Here is a 19,169-nt window from a genome sequence, read left to right as displayed (position 1 = left end):
TGTCATGCAGCAGGGGAAGTTCGGCCGAACTCTTTGGTGGTTCAGCCGAACCTGAAGTCAGTAGCTTTGTTTTTGGAGGTTCGCCCGAAGTTTGGGTAAGTTCAGCCGAACCTGACCTTGGTTCGGCCGAACCCTTTAAAGGTTCGACCGAACTATGCGGGTAAACTGTTTTCTTCTCCACAAGGTTCAATCGACGTGGCCTTTTCTTGTCCCTTAGATTAGTTTGATGTCTAACACTATAAATACCAAATATAATGAGATTTTCAGAATTAAGAGAGAGAAACACAAGTGAGGTTGAAACCCTAGATCTAAGAATTCTCTCTTCTTCACCTTTGAGAATTCCTCTTTGTAATCCTTTCTCCATTGAAGAGTAATACAAGCTCCAAACCCTCCCCCATGGTGGATGTAGCTCATTGAAGAGTGAACCACCTTAAATCTTTGTGTGTGTTTTAATTTCTTTAATTATTTCTTCTCATTATTCAAACATCAAATTGTCATACAAATCAACATTCAAGCCTAAAAGGTCCTTCATTTATAACAATTGGTATCAAGAGCTAAGGTTGTGTTTGGGTTGTTTGTTTGATTTCTTGGGAGTATTGAATACTCATGTCAACAATGAAGTTGGATATTGAGAAGTTTGATAGGTCAATTAACTTTGGCCTTTGGCAATCGAAAATGAAAGCTATTTTGATACAAAATGGTGTGCACAAGGCTCTTGAAGGGAAGGATAAGAAACCCACTACCATTACGGAAGAGAAGTGGGAGGAGATTGATTTGAAGGCTTTGTCGGCTATACAACTTTGCCTCTCGAATGAAGTATTGAGGGAAGTTGCCAAGGAGGAAACCGCGAATGATCTATGGTCGAAGTTGGAGGTTCTTTATATGGCTAAAAGTGTCACCAATCGTCTACTACTCAAGAGTAGACTCTATGATCTTCGGCTTGAGGAAGGTAATTCTCTTAAGTCTCATTTAGATGAGTTCTTTTCGATTGTTATGGATCTTCAAAATATTGATGTTGTTTTAGATGATGAGGATCTTGCAATTTACTTGTTATGTTCATTACCACCATCCTATAAACATTTTCGTCAAACTATCTTGTATGGTAGAGATGATTTGAGTATTGATGATGTTAGAGATGCTTTGACCCAAAGGGACTTAATTGATAATCAATTAATTTCTAAATCATCAAATAACTCCAATGATGGCTTGTTTGTGAGGGGTAGAAATCATGAGAAGACTTCTACTAGTAATGGTGGCAATGGGGGAAAGAATAGGGGTCGGTCCAAGTCAAAGAAACCGAATCCTAACCATAACAAGTCTTGCAATTATTGTCACATTAAAGGCCACATTAAGTCGGAATGTTGGAAGTGGCAAAAGAAATAATCGGGAGGTGATGGTAAGTCCGTAAAGGGCAAAGAACCTCATGCTACCGCCGAGGCTAGCTATGTTGATACCGATAGTGATAGTGGTGCATTGGTTGCCACTCATGGAAGAATCAAGGGTAAGGATGAATGGATTTTGGATTCGGGTTGCTCGTTTCATATGACCCCCAACAAGGATCTCTTTAGCTCTTATGAGGAGTATTATGGAGGTAATGTCACCATGGGAAACAATGCAACGTGCAAGGTGATTGGAATTGGGACGGTAGCCATCAAAATGTTTGATGGTATTGTGAGAACCTTAACTAAAGTTCGTCATGTTCCGGAGCCAAAGAAGAATTTGATCTCTCTTGGCACTCTTGACACTAACGGTTGTAAGTGCATAGCGGAAGGTGGAGTAATGAAGGTTGTGAAAGGTGCTCTTGTGTTGATGAAGGGTGCCAAAGTGGGTAGCTTGTACTCATTGCAAGGATCCACCATGGTAGGCTCGGCAAATGTTTCCACGGGTACTATGAGTGATAGTGAAACAAAGTTATGGCATTTGAGACTTGGCCATATGGGGGAGCATGGTATGTCGGAGCTTAGCAAGCAAGGTTGTTTTGGAAGCTTGAAGCTTGGAAGCCTTGGCTTTTGTGAGCATTGTGTGTTTGGTAAACACAAGAGGGTTAGCTTCAAACCCGCCGTACACAACACCAAAGGGATACTTGAATACATCCATTCGGATTTGTGGGGACCCTCTAGAGTTCCTTCGATTGGTGGTTGTAATTATTTGCTCACTATAATTGATGACTTCTCTAGGAAGGTTTGGGTGTTCTTTATAAAGCATAAAGATAATGTCTTTGATGTGTTCCATGATTGGAAGACCATGATTGAAAAGAAGACCGAGAAAAAGATCAAAACCTTGAGGACCGATAATGGTCTAGAGTTTGTAGAGAAGAAGTTCTTGAAGTATTGTCTCAAGCATGGCATTGTGCGGCATCGAACTTGTGCGGGTAGACCTCAACAAAATGGGGTTGCGGAGCGAATGAATAGAACTCTCTTAGAGAGGGCTAGATGTATGCTTTCACAAGCAAATTTGGGGAAATCTTTTTGGGAGGAAGCCGTTTCAACGGCTTGTTACTTGGTGAATCGCTCTCCTCACTCGGCTCTTGACTTCAAGTCACCTCTTGAGGTATGGTACGGAAAACCCGTTGATTATTCTAGTTTGAGAGTGTTTGGTTGTCCGGCTTATATTCATGTTAGTCACTAGTAGAAAAATCGCCATGTGCTTCTCTTCAAGTGCGGCTCATTTAGGTAATTGGCAGCACTTGAGAACATAAAAAAAAAAAATTACGTTTTACAAGTGCGGGCTAATTTTAAAAAATTAACAGCACTTAATTTCAAGTGCGGACTCCTTTTACAAATGACCCGCACAAAATATTTCATTTCCCGCTTGTCCTCTCCTTCCGCTTCTCTGGTTTCCTAAAACATATCTTCATTTTCCGGTTCTTTGCTCTTCCCCTCTCTGGTTTCTTCGATCTTCCCCTCTCCGGTTCTCTGGGCGCGAAATCAACACTCTCAACTGTAACACCCCGACAATTCTTTCTTTTCTAAAATAACCTTTTAATATAAAACGTAGAGAAGTATCAAGGCATTATCGCCCGTGTGAAAACGTAACGGCTTATTCAGAATTTTGCAGCGGAAAACATAAAACTAACTTTAGGTTTATAAATAATCGATTACAGGTTTAGTCCCAAAAATCAACCAACGAAAATAAGGAAATATAAATAGTACGACAAGTTTAAAGTCCAATTAAACAAACCCAAGTCAACTTAGCAAATCAAAACTAAATACAAGCTCTCTATTCCCGATCCCAATGATGCAACATATTCAAACCTGCAGATGGACAATGCTTATTGATCCTTAGAGACTGCTCACCAAAGATTGGGTCATCACAGGATCAATAAGGCATAGCCATGATCAACATGCACAAGCAAAAGCACGTAATCAGCAAAGCTGAGTACTACATACTAAATCAATAATAATCCTAACATGATTCTATTAAACGAACAACCCTAACATGATACTAATGAACACAAATAAAGGCAGACAAAACATGATAGTTTGACGACCATACTTGACCAGACTAGACTAGGCTAGAATTTTAGCAATAATATTATTTTAGTTGAAATAGACAATGGACCGAGTTGACCGTCCGACAGCCTTCACTAAGGAAGACTAGGTACGGGCGCGACTCCGTAACCTCAGAGACCTGCGATATCGAGGAACATTTGAATAAAAATAGGACACGGTGATCAATCCGGTCCGAGATAAAGGCCATGGGCTACCACCATGAACCCCAACTCCTGTTTGTCCGTCACTTTAGACGTGCACAGTCTAAAGCTATTGCTACTCAGTTTCACTTTACATGATTTACAAATTGAGACTCTGTTATGACTCAACAATCACATAAGGCATATAATCCACATTCGTTCACAACTGTTTTTATCTTAGAATTAAGTACGTGATCATAAAGGCATCAATCAAGACTCATTCCAATTTACCCAACCTTTCCTTTAACCATGATCAACCCTGTATATGGGTATAAAGTTTCAACTTACTAAGCAAGGTCCTCGGCCCTCATAAAGTAGTGAAAAGCTAAAAAGGGAACAACAATCAACTGATCTGAATCAACATATACAAAGTAATCTAGTGTTCCCAATCAAACATGTTTGCATCAATAATCCATACTAACATGTTATAATTCTCTTAATGCAATATAGGTTCAATACGTCCATCCAACAGTATTAAACATGCAAGTTCAACCTGACTAGGTTCGTCGATAATATCAACATCACCAAGTTCAACAATAATATCAACATAGCGAAGTTCAACAACAAATTCAACATGGTTTCAACAATTAGCACACATTCCAAGCACACAGGTATGTACGTACCTTGTGTAAACAAACTTCAAGACCACTTTAATAATTCAAAAGTCGCCTACAGAGAATTCTCCGCCTAAAAACAACCAACAAGGATTCCAAATCAACTTCTAATCGTTCACAGCTATAGTAACACATTCTAACTACATCCTAAACATATTTAGAACTTTTCTCCAATAACAAAACTTGAATATTTGCTTTCCTAGCATAACAATTATTGAATTAGAGATTGAAATTTGTTGAAAACTCTTTGCAAACATCGTACTTTCAATTTCAGCAATGTAAACTTATTTAAAAACTTCACCAAGGCCAATCTACGTTCTTAGAACATCGAAACAATAAATTTAATAATCCACAATCATCCTACCATGATTTAAAACTTAAAATTCATGCTTTAAATAATTAAAAATCATTATTTCAATGCATTTATATAATCTGAAAATTAAATATATTATTTAAACATAATATAAAATTCTGAAATTCTAATTAAATCATAAATTCATAAATTCAATTTAATTAAATTATAACTTAGATTAATAACATTTAAATTAAAATACTTAATTCAATTGCTTAGAGTTCAAGAAATAACCAAGAAAGAGGGAGAGAGAAGGGTTGGCCGGCGGACAGATCACGGCGGCGGCAAGGCGGCAGCTTGCGGAGGTTGGTTGCGCGGCTCGACGGCTGTGGAGAACGACATGTTTAATAAGGGTCGAAGAATCAAGAACGAAGAGCAAGAAAATTAAAAACGAAAAAGAAGGAAATAAAGAGGACTACCGTGCGGCGGTGGTCGAGGTTCGTGGGTGACTGCGCTAGGTGGTGGACGGCGGAACGAAGCTCGTGGTGCTGCTGTGCAAAGTCGAACACAAGGAGGGGGTTAATGGTGAGAACAAACGAAAGGAAAAGGGAACGCAAGAAAATTAGAAGGACGAAGAACGGAGAAGTAGGAGATCAAAGAAGAAGAAAGGGGTTACCGGTGTTAGGGTCGCCGGTGGCTGTGGCGGCTGGCAGAAGCGGCGGACGTGAAGGGAGGAGAGAAAACTGCAGTGTGATGGATGAGGGTTTGAGTTACGTGAAACAGAAAAGGGAGAGGAGGGCTTGAGTTGTTTTACGTGAAACAGTTTGGGTGAGGTTATGAGGTTTGGGTTTTCATGTTGGGCTTTCCCAAGTGGGCTAGAATTAGGATTTAGCTTTTCTGATTCGAATCCAAAACTGAATAGGATCGTTTTCTAAATTCAACCAATTTTCGTAATTCAAATTCTTTTCAACTTAAAATTCTAAAATTATTTTCGATTTCGTAAATCGTTGAAAATATTAAAATGTAATAAATAAATATACGTTAATTATATATTTATTTTCAAAATTCATAAATTCATATTTAAATATATTAAATATACGTTAAAATATATAAATAAAATATAATAAAATTACGGGGGATTACAATCTACCCCTCTTAAAAGAAGTTTCGTCCCGAAACTTGACACGAAAATTCACATATCTTTCCAAACTTTTCAACTTATTCTTATTGTAGAAGTACTTTGTGCCACTCTTGTGCACTCTTTTGCCGACTAAGAGTTACTTGTTATATTCACGTACACATTTTCTTATGCGGAGAATCTATTTACTTGCATCACATGTATAAGTTGCTAAGAATAAGCATAAAATGCAAAAAAATTTGTTATACAAATATGTAAAAAGCGCGAATTTCTATTGCATTCTACCCCTTTTAAAGAAAACGAGTTACGCCCTCGTAACTCATCTCAGGGAATACTTTGGATATTTCTATTTCAACGAATTATGTCCCCAACGCTACATTTCCACTAAAATCGTAGCAAGTGGGATTTCTACACTTTTTTCCACACAATTCCTCAATAGGTGCCATTTTAAAGCTCACATAGTAACTATTGTTGCAAGAAATTCAATCGAATCTAGATGGTTCTCAACTACCCTTAAAGTCAATATCACAGGCTCTGAATATATATTCCATAGTTTGGTTAGTCCTCTCAGGCTGACCATCAATTGCAGGGTGGAAGGTATTACTCTTTTTTTTCAATGTTGTCCCAAATTCAACTGGACCTTATTGCCAAAATTTCAGACTTTTATGGTAAGGATCTCAAATGTTGCCCCATAAAGATAATGTTTCCAAATCATTCAAAGTGAACATAATAACAACTAACTCTAGATCATGGGTAGGGTAATTGATTTCATAAGGTTTCAATTGTCGCGACGACAGGTGCGGAGGTCAAACATTCCTTTAAAATCTGGAAAGCTTCTTCACATTTCTCACTCCCCTTGAATTTCGATTCCTTTTTCAACAAGTTGGTCATTGGTTTTTCTTTGTTCGAAAGGTCTTCACAAACTCCCTATAATAGTCAGCTAGGCCTAGGAAACTTCAGATATCAGACACGTTCCTTTGGAGTAGGTCAATCACTCACAACTTGATTCTTAGTAGGATCTACAGAAACTCCTTCTACTCAGCTTTCTCTTTCTAGTGATCCTCATTACGCCTTTTATGGATGTATAACTCTTGGGATTAACTCTTAGCACTTTCACCAATTCATACATTACCATCTTTTCAAGACAACAAATGATTTCTAACGATCCTGGACCACTCAAATCTTCTCTTAAATTTATTCCCTTACGTAACATAGCTCTCAATCAATTTAGTCCTTCACTTTTCTGTCGGTGTCACTTATACACATATGACTTCAAGATTTGTATACTTCATTTAATAAAACTAGATTTTTTTTAAGCGTCTCCAAGTAATTCTCAAGTGTTTGTCATGCTCTTTCTCATTCCTTGAACAAATCGGGATATCATCAATTCGGAATTCGTAGAAAATCTTATACATCAAATCCATAGTTAATGCAGGTGCAATGGGTAACCCAAAAGACGTTACTCTAAACCCTTAATGACAATACGAATCCTAATGAGGTCTTAAGTATATTTTTATCAGCTACTCTCAATCGGTGGTACTTTAAACCCAAATCAGTCTTCGAGAACACACTCGCCCAATTCAATTGGTCTAATATGTCATCTATCCTAGGCAAGGGATACTTGTTCTTGATGGTGTTTAGCTCCCTAAAATCGATGCATAATTCCGTACTCTTATCTTTCTCCTTAACAAACAACACAGGAGCTCCCCACAGTGATGCACTAGGCCTAATATATTCCTTGACCAAACAACTCTTGCAACTTTGTCTTAATTAGCTCATTTCAGGAGGTGTCATTCTATATGGTGCTCTAGATATATGCGTCATTCTAGGAACTAAGTCTATAGGGGATTCAACGGCTCTTAGCAAGTGGCATACCTGCAATCTCACTAGGAAACACATCCATGAATTCATTCACAATTGGAACATCCTCGATCTTCATTCCGACTTCTTAACTCACATCTAGCTCACACAACCGAAAAATAGTTCACAAGGCAAGTTCTGAAACAATTTGGTACACCTTATGGTTACAACAGTAGGAATACTAACGGGTAAATCCATCACCTCAAAATCTACTAACTTCGGACTCTTAATAAGAGATGACGAAACAAAAGAATAAGCTTTCCCTGAATCAAATAACTTTCTAACTAGCACGGAGTTAATAGAAAAGTAACAGAAACTAAGTCAACAGGTCGTTCAACTTCATTTCGACTTATCACAGACAGTTTACCCGGGGCCTTGTTATGGTTGTTATTCTAATTAGCAGACTTATGGAGGTTTCCTTGGCTGTTTTGCGACCCTATAGGCTTCGAACTCTAATTTCTTGACTGGTTAAATCCCGACTTCACCTGGTTACCACTCTTATTACCATTTTGTTCCTTTTTCTGCTTATTAAAGCACTCATACTTCCTATGCCCTTTTTTTCTGACAATAGTTACAGTTCATTAATTCTCCCTTACAATTCCTACCAGGATGGTTGTTATTGCACATCTTACAGTGATACACTCTTTCAGATTGGTTCCTATTGTTGTGCCCCTGTTTGTTCCTTCCTTGAAAGTTTCCATATCCATTCCCATTCCCATTTTCATTCATATTCCTCTTGAAATTCCCTTGGTTTTCCTCAGCATTAAACTCTTTTCTTTTCTCCCCAAGAACAATATTTTTTCTTGTCCCTTCTAGACTGCAAACCATAAATATGAGTAGCTTTCCCATACACAATATCCAAAGATGTAAAGGTTTCCCCACCTAATCCTAATTGGATCTCCTCACTCAAACCTTGCTTAAACCTCAGAGCCTTTAGCTCCTCTGTGGCTACAACCTCAGGTGCAAACCACGACAGTGCTATAAATTTGCTATAGTAATCGGCAATGGTCATGCTCCCCATACTAAGGTTTATGAATTCCTAAACTTTTTGCTTTCCCATAAAAGGTAGGGTAAAACTTTCCCTTAAGGCAGTAACAATTGAATCCTAATTGAATCTCTCAGCATTGCTAAGCCTAACTCTATTCTCTCTCCACTATAAATCAGCTTCATCTTTCAAATACATGACAACTTGACACACTCTCATATTCTAAGGACAGTTCAACGCCTCAAACAATTTCTCAAAATCTCTAACCTATTTCTCTAAAAAGTAAAATCAGTTTCCCCCTTGAAGTATGGTGACTTAACTTTGACTAACCTTTCAAACATGTCCCTAGCAGAATCAGGACACTCGGTTCTTTCCTGTGTCAGTTTTTGCGAAAAGCAGCAGCTAACTCACTGTGGTTGTTTTCCATTCTAGTACGCGGCCTGAAATTTATGACTCTACCTTAGGTTCGGTACATGACTTATAGTTCATTCCCTACGGAGGAAATATTTGATTTGATCATAGAGATCACCTCAACAAACACTTATTCAAGAAAGTACAACAATATTAGATTAATCCTCGTCACTCATTCATGAAAAAAATTATCTCCATCAAAGACACACAATTTGAAAATCAATGAATGGAAATTCAATCACCACAAATAAGTAATAATATTCCCATTCGCGTGCCCAAAATAAACTCTGGATCATTTGGATTATCAATAATCTAACTTTTACTCCTCGAAAGAAAAAATGTTGATAACACTTCCTAAACCATAACACTATATTTGTCCCAAAATAAAATAAAGGTTCTATGACATAAACATAAACTATTGTTGAGCGAATTATGGAATTCTCGTATTGGAAACGAATATTTAACTTTATTGCTAATTCTATAAAGGTTTAATACATCCTTGAAAAGAATAAAGAATAACTCAAACTCCTATTGCTTTAACTTTAAACTGTTGTAGCTTTGCTACTTATTCTCCAAAACATTTAAGAACAAACTAACTATTACAACTTCAAATGTTTAAGGCATCTTGTCTATCTGTTCTTTCCTTGGAAATTTGTGAAGTGAAATCTAGATCCTCAGTATTCGTCGATCTTCTCAAAGGATCCTATGTTGGTGTACTTGGAAAGAAGTGTTTTATTCATGAAACAAACAACTTAAGATCTTACTAACGATTTCCCAACCAAAGCATAATCAGAATTCAATAAAACAATAAGTTTGGTGGAATCAAACAATTTCTATGCACATTTACATGCAACAGTTAAACATTTAACACATGCACATAGCAATTAACTTCTTATGCTAGCAATTAACTACTAATGCACATATAATTCTATCCTATATGCCCTTTCCTATATTACCCATCTCTCATAATAAATCATAATAGGTCAAACATTGAAGAATTTAAAGAATAAAACAAGAACGATTAAAAAAAAAATTATTAAACTAATAAATAATAAACGAATATTTTTTTATTTATTTTTTTAAACGAATAAATAATAAGAAATTTTTATTAAACAAATAAATAATAAACGAATAAATATTTATTAAACGAATAAATATTTATTAAACGAATAAATATTAAACGAATAAATATACTTAAGGAATAAGATTTTTATTTTATTTTTTTCGAATGTATTTAATTTAATTTCGAAAATAAAGAAAAACGTACTTAATTCACATAAACGAAAAGTTTCGAATAAATAAGTTAATTCCGAACTTAAATAAGAAATGTTAATATACTTTCAAACAAAATAAAATGAAGTTGGTCCCCCAAAAAAAAAGTACGCATTTTTTAATGATATAATAAATAGAAGCTCCATTCTAGGAAATTCGTTTTAGGAAACTAGCTAGTTTAGGCGCCTAAAAATTTAAAAAGTAGACACGAAAAATCAATAAAACCTATAGCTCTAAAATACCACTTTGTAACGCCCCGACAATTCTTTCTTTTCTAAAATAACCTTTTAATATAAAACGTAGACAATTATCAAGGCATTATCGCCCGTGTGAAAACGTAACGGCTTATTCAGAATTTTGCAGCGGAAAACATAAAACTAACTTTAGGTTTATAAATAATCGATTACAGGTTTAGTCCCAAAAATCAACCAACGAAAATAAGGAAATATAAATAGTACGACAAGTTTAAAGTCCAATTAAACAAACCCAAGTCAACTTAGCAAATCAAAACTAAATACAAGCTCTCTATTCCCGATCCCAATGATGCAACATCTTCAAACCTGCAGATGGATAATGCTTATTGATCCTTAGAGACTGCTCACCAAAGATTGGGTCATCACAGGATCAATAAGGCATAGCCATGATCAACATGCACAAGAAAAAGCACGTAATCAGCAAAGCTGAGTACTACATACTAAATCAATAATAATCCTAACATGATTCTATTAAACGAACAACCCTAACATGATACTAATGAACACAAATAAAGGCAGACAAAACATGATAGTTTGACGACCATACTTGACCAGACTAGACTAGGCTAAACTTTTAGCAATAATATTATTTTAGTTGAAATAGACAATGGACCGAGTTGACGGTCCGACAGCCTTCACTAAGGAAAACGAGGTACGGGCGCGACTCCGTAACCTCAGAGACCTGCGATATCGAGGAACATTTGAATAAAAATAGGACACGGTGATCAATCCGGTCCGAGATAAAGGCCATGGGCTACCACCATGAACCCCAACTCCTGTTTGTCCGTCACTTTAGACGTGCACAGTCTAAAGCTATTGCTACTCAGTTTCACTTTACATGATTTACAAATTGAGACTCTGTTATGACTCAACAATCACATAAGGCATATAATCCACATTCGTTCACAACTGTTTTTATCTTAGAATTAAGTACGTGATCATAAAGGCATCAATCAAGACTCATTCCAATTTACCCAACCTTTCCTTTAACCATGATCAACCCTGTATATGGGTATAAAGTTTCAACTTACTAAACAAGGTCCTCGACCCTCATAAAGTAGTGAAAAGCTAAAAAGGGAACAACAATCAACTGATCTGAATCAACATATACAAAGTAATCTAGTGTTCCCAATCAAACATGTTTGCATCAATCATCCATACTAACATGTTATAATTCTCTTAATGCAATATAGGTTCAATACGTCCATCCAACAGTATTAAACATGCAATTTCAACCTGACTAGGTTCGTCGATAATATCAACATCACCAAGTTCAACAATAATATCAACATAGCCAAGTTCAACAACAAATTCAACATGGTTTCAACAATTAGCACACATTCCAAGCACACAGGTATGTACGTACCTTGTGTAAACAAACTTCAAGACCACTTTAATAATTCAAAAGTCGCCTACAGAGAATTCTCCGCCTAAAAACAACCAACAAGGATTCCAAATCAACTTCTAATCGTTCACAGCTATAGTAACACATTCTAACTACATCCTAAACATATTTAGAACTTTTCTCCAATAACAAAACTTGAATATTTGCTTTCCTAGCATAACAATTATTGAATTAGAGATTGAAATTTGTTGAAAACTCTTTGCAAACATCGTACTTTCAATTTCAGCAATGTAAACTTATTTAAAAACTTCACCAAGGCCAATCTACGTTCTTAGAACATCGAAACAATAAATTTAATAATCCACAATCATCCTACCATGATTTAAAACTTAAAATTCATGCTTTAAATAATTAAAAATCATTATTTCAATGCATTTATATAATCTGAAAATTAAATATATTATTTAAACATAATATAAAATTCTGAAATTCTAATTAAATCATAAATTCATAAATTCAATTTAATTAAATTATAACTTAGATTAATAACATTTAAATTAAAATACTTAATTCAATTGCTTAGAGTTCAAGAAATAACCAAGAAAGAGGGAGAGAGAAGGGTTGGCCGGCGGACAGATCACGGCGGCGGCAAGGCGGCAGCTTGCGGAGGTTGGTTGCGCGGCTCGACGGCTGTGGAGAACGACATGTTTAATAAGGGTCGAAGAATCAAGAACGAAGAGCAAGAAAATTAAAAACGAAAAAGAAGGAAATTAAGAGGACTACCGTGCGGCGGTGGTCGAGGTTCGTGGGTGACTGCGCTAGGTGGTGGACGGCGGCACGAAGCTCGTGGTGCTGCTGTGCAAAGTCGAACACAAGGAGGGGGTTAATGGTGAGAACAAACGAAAGGAAAAGGGAACGCAAGCAAATTAGAAGGACGAAGAACGGAGAAGTAGGAGATCGAAGAAGAAGAAAGGGGTTACCGGCGTTAGGGTCGCCGGTGGCTGTGGCGGCTGGCAGAAGCGGCGGACGTGAAGGGAGGAGAGAAAACTGCAGTGTGATGGATGAGGGTTTGAGTTACGTGAAACAGAAAAGGGAGAGGAGGGCTTGAGTTGTTTTACGTGAAACAGTTTGGGTGAGGTTATGAGGTTTGGGTTTTCATGTTGGGCTTTCCCAAGTGGGCTAGAATTAGGATTTAGCTTTTCTGATTCGAATCCAAAACTGAATAGGATCGTTTTCTAAATTCAATCAATTTTCGTAATTCAAATTCTTTTCAACTTAAAATTCTAAACTTATTTTCGATTTCGTAAATCGTTGAAAATATTAAAATGTAATAAATAAATATACGTTAATTATATATTTATTTTCAAAATTCATAAATTCTTATTTAAATATATTAAATATACGTTAAAATATATAAATAAAACATAATAAAATTACGGGGGATTACATCTAACACTCACAGCACACACCGCACTCCCCTATCGCCGCGTCGCCGCTCCCAACCGTCGTGTCGCCGCTGCTGCTCCCCTGATACAGGACCACAGGAGAACCATCCCCAAAAGCTAGCTCAAGGGGAGGAGAGCCCATGATCCTATATAAACCCCACATCAGCCACCCATATGATCGATGTGGGACTTAAGTCCCATACCTTACAATGGACCGTAACATACCACCCCTCTTCGCAGCCACATGCCCTCATGTGGCAGGCTTTGCGCTAGGCAAAGAGAGAAGGTTCCTAGCCCCGGACGAGCACCGGCGTCACCTCCATCGGTCACATGTGGTGCTAGGAGCGGTGGTCGGCTCTGATACCATTGATACAGGACCACAGGAGAACCATCCCCAAAAGCTAGCTCAAGGGGAGGAGAGCCCATGATCCTATATAAACCCCACATCAGCCACCCATATGATCGATGTGGGACTTAAGTCCCATACCTTACAATGGACCGTAACATCCCCACCGTCGCGAATTTCGGAAAGTCGAATTTCAATTTGTGTTTCTCCAAACCCTAGAAAATACCGGGTGGCTTTTTCCAGGTAATAAAAAATCTCTCTCCTGTTCCTTGAATCTGTTAGTTTATAACTGCTAGTAGTGATTATTGATGTTTTGATTATGAATGGATCCTGTTTTAGATAGGATTTAATTGATTATGCACTGTGTTCGAATGTTATTCTTTGACTTCATTAAGATTCAATTCCTTAGAGATATTAAGGCTCAACAAAGAAGCTTGAGGTCATTAATTCTAGCTCTTGCTTCTGTTTACTGTAAATAAATTTAGATTTAGATTTATATATGGTGTCAGATATGGACCATAGTATTGGTACCAGCATTCCCTGATGGGCATTGCTGCTGCAGTATTTATGCTGGGGTCCTGCCTGGTTGCGGAGTTGAAAGTGTATAGTCTATTGGTTAAGGAAGATACATGCCTTCTAATAATGGAAGATACCTTGTTGATTCTAGCATATTGCAGATCAATAAATGTAGGTGTTGAGAGGACTACGCCCTCCTCGTGAAGAATCTTGTTTGCAACATTTACCCCTAATTAAACAGAAGGAAATTGGGATGTGGTGTTTGTCTGTTTCAAATTCTTGTCATAATTCTAGCATGAAATTTTGTTAAGATTATAATTCACATGTGAGTATTAGACTAATTATCCCACATTGAAGAAATAAGAGAGAGATTGACTTACATATAAGATTGGTGGGCTACTCCACCTATCACCAATTGATTTTAGGATGGAACCCCGTCAAACTTATATGTGGTCAATCCCTTCTCATGTACGGGCTTGTGGTAGGCCCGGTGAGTTTATCGAATTTCCATTTAGAAATATTTGTTTTGAAGGAGTCTCCTGTTTTGTAATCTTCGGACTAAATTCTTAGGATATTGTGCAAGATTGAGTATCATTTTCTGATGCCATCTTGTTTTTGTGTGTGTGTGTTTATGATTGGGTGTCAGTATTCTGAACCTTGCTTTGTGTATCATTTGCAGTCTAGCCTCAATTTGAAAGTGTAAGGAAAAAGATAAAAAGAAACATAAATAACATATTAGGTCCAAAAGTAGGAGTATTATTGCAATTTGCTATTAGACCTTGATGGACTTAATAGTACTCTGTATTATGCAAAGATTTTATACCCCGTCTATACTAATATTGATGAGTGATCAACTGCTAACCTAAAAAGCTCATTATGTTTACTGTTTACATGATATTCTTTTATCTTTACCCTTTTATTTTCACAGTGCTTCCTTGAAGTACACTTCCTTAATAATGTGTTTTCTTTCCCTAATCTTACCTCTTATATGGCTGTGGGTTCTTAAGCATAAAAGTGGTTTCACTTTAATTACTGTACACTGGATTTTTTCTTTGTGATTACTTGACAAGACCGAATTCACGCAGTTTGTTGCAAAATATTCTCTAAGCTGAAAACCATAACTTCTCTTGTTTGGACTTAAATATTTTTTTCTTCTTTTGCATGCTTTCCAGGTTTCAGGCTTAGTTTGTTGCTATTATTACATTGCTTGAACGTTGAAAGTGATACCCTCTAAGGTATATGAATCGTACTGGATATTGTCTGCAGATTGAGGAACAAGCTGGAATTCGTGTTCATTGTAGGCACAACTGGAAGAAGGAAGCAAGAAGAGTCCATGCCGCCATACCAGAAGAGTCTATTCCTTCAGGAACACGGGAATCAGAACAAACTTTGAAAAGTGAAGTTCTTTCAGAAAGCAATCTGAATGGTAGCCAGAAAATTATAAGTAAAACCGGAAGAAGAGATTGGAAAAAAGAGGCAAGAAACAAGAAATAGGTAAATTCTTGCAAAAACAGTGAAATTGTTTTCTTGTTGCTGTTTTTCCCCTGTATAATCTATATTTACACAATTTGTTTTATTGAATGCAGATTCTTTGCAGCAATGAACCTGTATTGTTCAGCTGCTTGCTAATTTCTGAATGGAATCGGTTATCTGCAATTCTGCAAACCAGGTCAGTCAGTGGGTCATCAGAAAAAAATAAAAATAAACTTAACTAACATGAACAGGAAATTTTTCAGAATGCCAAAAGACAAGTTTTAAGATTTGTACATACAAATAATCTCACCAAAATTTACATTGTAACATGCTGTTTATGTTTTGTGTACTTTTTAAAACTCATGTGCGGTCATGTCTCGGTTTGTTGAGGTTGATGGTGATGAAGATGAGTGACATGAAACTCTTTTTCTGGTATGGAATGTGGAATGCAATATATGTACACCCTTTAACCAAATACCGGTAAATTTGACAGTTTGCCTTTGCAACAAAAAAATTCCAACCCCAAAAGATAAGGGATTGTGTGGTGTTCTGATTTGCATGTAGCTCTATATGCAATCGGGTGTACCATTTAATTTGTGGTGTGGTAGTGTGGTACAAAGAGAAGATAAGTGGATAACAAAAGGAACAAAACCATTTTTTTTTTGTTGAAATCAACCCATGAAATAATAGTTTTAATTTTACATAGTTTTAATTATTTAGGTTCATTGGTTGAACGTAGGAGAGAAATAAGCCATTTTTATTATTATAAGGTTCATTATTTCATTGTTGTGAGCAAATTATGTCTTACTTTATTATACCATACAATATTCATAATATAACTAACATATTTTTTTTCTTCTTGATGGTCGATCTTCTTTAGGTATTCAACAATCCGAGGGAACAGCCTTTTACCATTGAGTAGATAAATGAAGTTCGAGAAAAGTTGTCAAACTTCATTACTATTTATTGTCTTTGATATTTCTTGTAGTAAATCTTAGATTATGGATGTTAGTTTTTCATATGATTGTAATGTAATCAATTTTTATATTTACAATTATATACTATTTATTTAATAATCTATATAATTGGATACTTTTTTTATGTGATGTATGGAGGTTAACTAGTGGACGTGGTCTAATTTTATAATATATGTAGCAGGGGATATTAGTTATATAACAAATTTCTAGATCAAGTGCGGCTCATTTATATATCAAGTGCGGCTTTTTTTTATGTTTGTGCTGCCCATTTTTATGTCAAGTGCGGGCTAATTTTCAAAATTGGCAGCACCAAATTTGTCAAGTGCGGGCTAATTTCCAAAATTGGCAGCACAAACTTTGTCAAGTGCGGGCTCATATTGCAAAATTGGCAGCACCAACTTTGTCAAGTGCGGGCTCATTTTGTAAATTGGCAGCACTTGAAGCATCAAGTGCTGCCAATATTTTGGCAGCACTTGAGAAACATCAAGTGCGAGCACGCCATGTGCTGCACATGTAAAAGCCCGCACTTAACCCCTTAAAATGAGCCCGCACTTGAGCTTTTTTCCTCTAGTGAGTGATGGTAAACTTGAACCTAGAGCTAAAAAATGTATTTTTGTTGGCTATGGTTTAGGAGTTAAAGGTTATAGAGTATGGTGTAACCAATCTAGAAGAGTCATAACTTCTAGAGATATTGTTTTTGATGAAAATTGTATGATCACTCCGGGAAAGGAGCTTTCTATTTGCAATGATGTAGGTTCACACCATGATACCGAGGAGGAGGTGGAGCTAGATGAGCATTCACATGAAGATGGTCCCTCATCAAGGAGACCTCGTGAAGCGACACCACAAGCTCAAAAGAAATCTATTGCCGAAGAAAGAGCAAAGAGACCAATCAAGCCTCCAAGTAGATACATTGAGGAGTGTGATTATGTTCAATATGCTCTCTCCGTTGCAAGTCAAGTGGAGACCGATAATGATGATCCTTGTTCATTCAAGGAAGCAATGTCTCTAAATGATGCCGGCAAGTGGTTGATGGCCATGGAGCAAGAAATGGAGTCCTTGCACAAGAACAATACTTGGAGCTTATGCATTGCACCGAAAGGCAAAAGAATTGTTGGGTGCAAGTGGGTGTACAAGAAGAAGGAAGGTACACCGGAATCGGGTGGTCCCGTCTACAAGGCAAGAGTTGTTGCAAGAGGTTTCACACAAATTGAAGGTGTTGACTTTCATTAAGTATTTTCTCCGGTTGTGAAACACTCATCCATAAGGGTGTTGTTTGCCTTGGTAGCTATGGAAGACTTGGAGCTACACCAACTTGATGTGAAGACCGCATTCCTCCATGGGGATTTGGAGGAGGAGATCTACATGAAGCAACCGGAAGGTTTTGAGGAGAAAGGGAAGGAAAATCATGTGTGTCATCTTTTAAAGTCCTTGTATGGCTTGAAGCAATCTCCAAGGCAATGGTATAAACGATTTGATTCGTTCATGTTGGCACATGATTTCACAAGGATCTCTTTTGATAGTTGTGTCTATTACAAAGAACTTGTGAGTGGTTCCTTCATCTACTTGCTCTTATATGTAGATGATATGTTGGTGGCTTGCAAGAATATGATTGAGATTGACAACTTGAAAAAGTTGTTGGCAAGTGAGTTTGATATGAAAGATCTTGGTGAAGCCAAGAAGATTCTTGGTATGGAGATTATTCGTGATAGGAATGCGGGTGTTTTGTATCTTAGTCAAAAGAGATACATTGAGAAGGTGCTTGAGCGCTTCTCCATGGTGCATGCAAAACCCGTTTCCACTCCATTGAGTTCTCACTTTAAGCTCTCAAAGGAGCTTAGTCCTCAATCCAAGGAAGAAGAAAAGTCCATGACTCACATTCCATACACTAGTGCGGTTGGAAGTGTGATGTATGCCATGGTGTGTTCAAGACCGGATATAGCTCATGCGGTGAGTATGGTTAGTCGGTATATGTCAAGACCGGGAAAGGTCCATTGGGAAGCCGTGAAGTGGTTGTTGAGGTACTTGAAGGGTACCTCAAACGTTTGCCTTGAGTTTGGTAGAAATGCAAACGGACTTGAGGGCTTTTGTGATTCGGATTATAGAGGTGATTTGGATGACCGAAAATCTACTTCCGGCTATGTCTTTACTTTGGGTGGTACGGCCGTGAGTTGGCAATCAACGCTACAAGATGTTGTAGCTCTTTCAACTACAGAGGCCGAGTTTATGGCTATTACCGAAGCATTCAAAGAAGCAAAGTGGCTCAAGGGTCTAGTGGGAGATTTTAGTCCATATTCAAGCTTGGTGTCCGTGTTTTGTGATAGTCAAAGTGCCATACATTTGGCTAAGAATCAAAACACATTCTACAAGAGAACCAAGCACATTGACATAAAGTACAACTTCGTTCGAGATGTGATAGCTAAGAAAGAATTGCTCTTGAAGAAGATTGGTACCGAGGAGAATCCCGCCGACATGTTGACAAAGCCTTTGCCGACAACTAAGTTCACTTTGTGTGTGGACTTAGTTGGTCTTTCTCCATGGTCGATGTAA

At 37.2% G+C, this 19,169-nt stretch overlaps 1 long non-coding RNA gene across 2 annotated transcripts; it reads left to right on the top strand.

The window, feature by feature from the left end:
* Window positions 1-13,761: 13,761 nt before the first annotated feature.
* Window positions 13,762-16,743, top strand: LOC110786662 (uncharacterized). Of its 2 annotated transcripts, none has more exons than XR_002532917.2 (4): window positions 13,762-13,896; window positions 15,436-15,663; window positions 15,756-15,838; window positions 16,523-16,743. It is a non-coding gene; the product is annotated as an uncharacterized lncRNA (long non-coding RNA). The 2 variants fall into 2 exon arrangements; XR_008926110.1 differs by having other exon boundaries at window positions 13,804-13,896; window positions 15,342-15,663.
* Window positions 16,744-19,169: the final 2,426 nt, after the last annotated feature.

The sequence above is a fragment of the Spinacia oleracea genome, chromosome 1 (genome assembly GCF_020520425.1).
Source record: "Spinacia oleracea cultivar Varoflay chromosome 1, BTI_SOV_V1, whole genome shotgun sequence".
In the NCBI taxonomy this organism is placed as follows: Eukaryota; Viridiplantae; Streptophyta; class Magnoliopsida; order Caryophyllales; family Amaranthaceae; genus Spinacia; species Spinacia oleracea.
The sequence above is the reverse complement of the archived record's forward strand: the minus strand, read 5'-3'. Positions and strand labels throughout refer to the sequence as shown.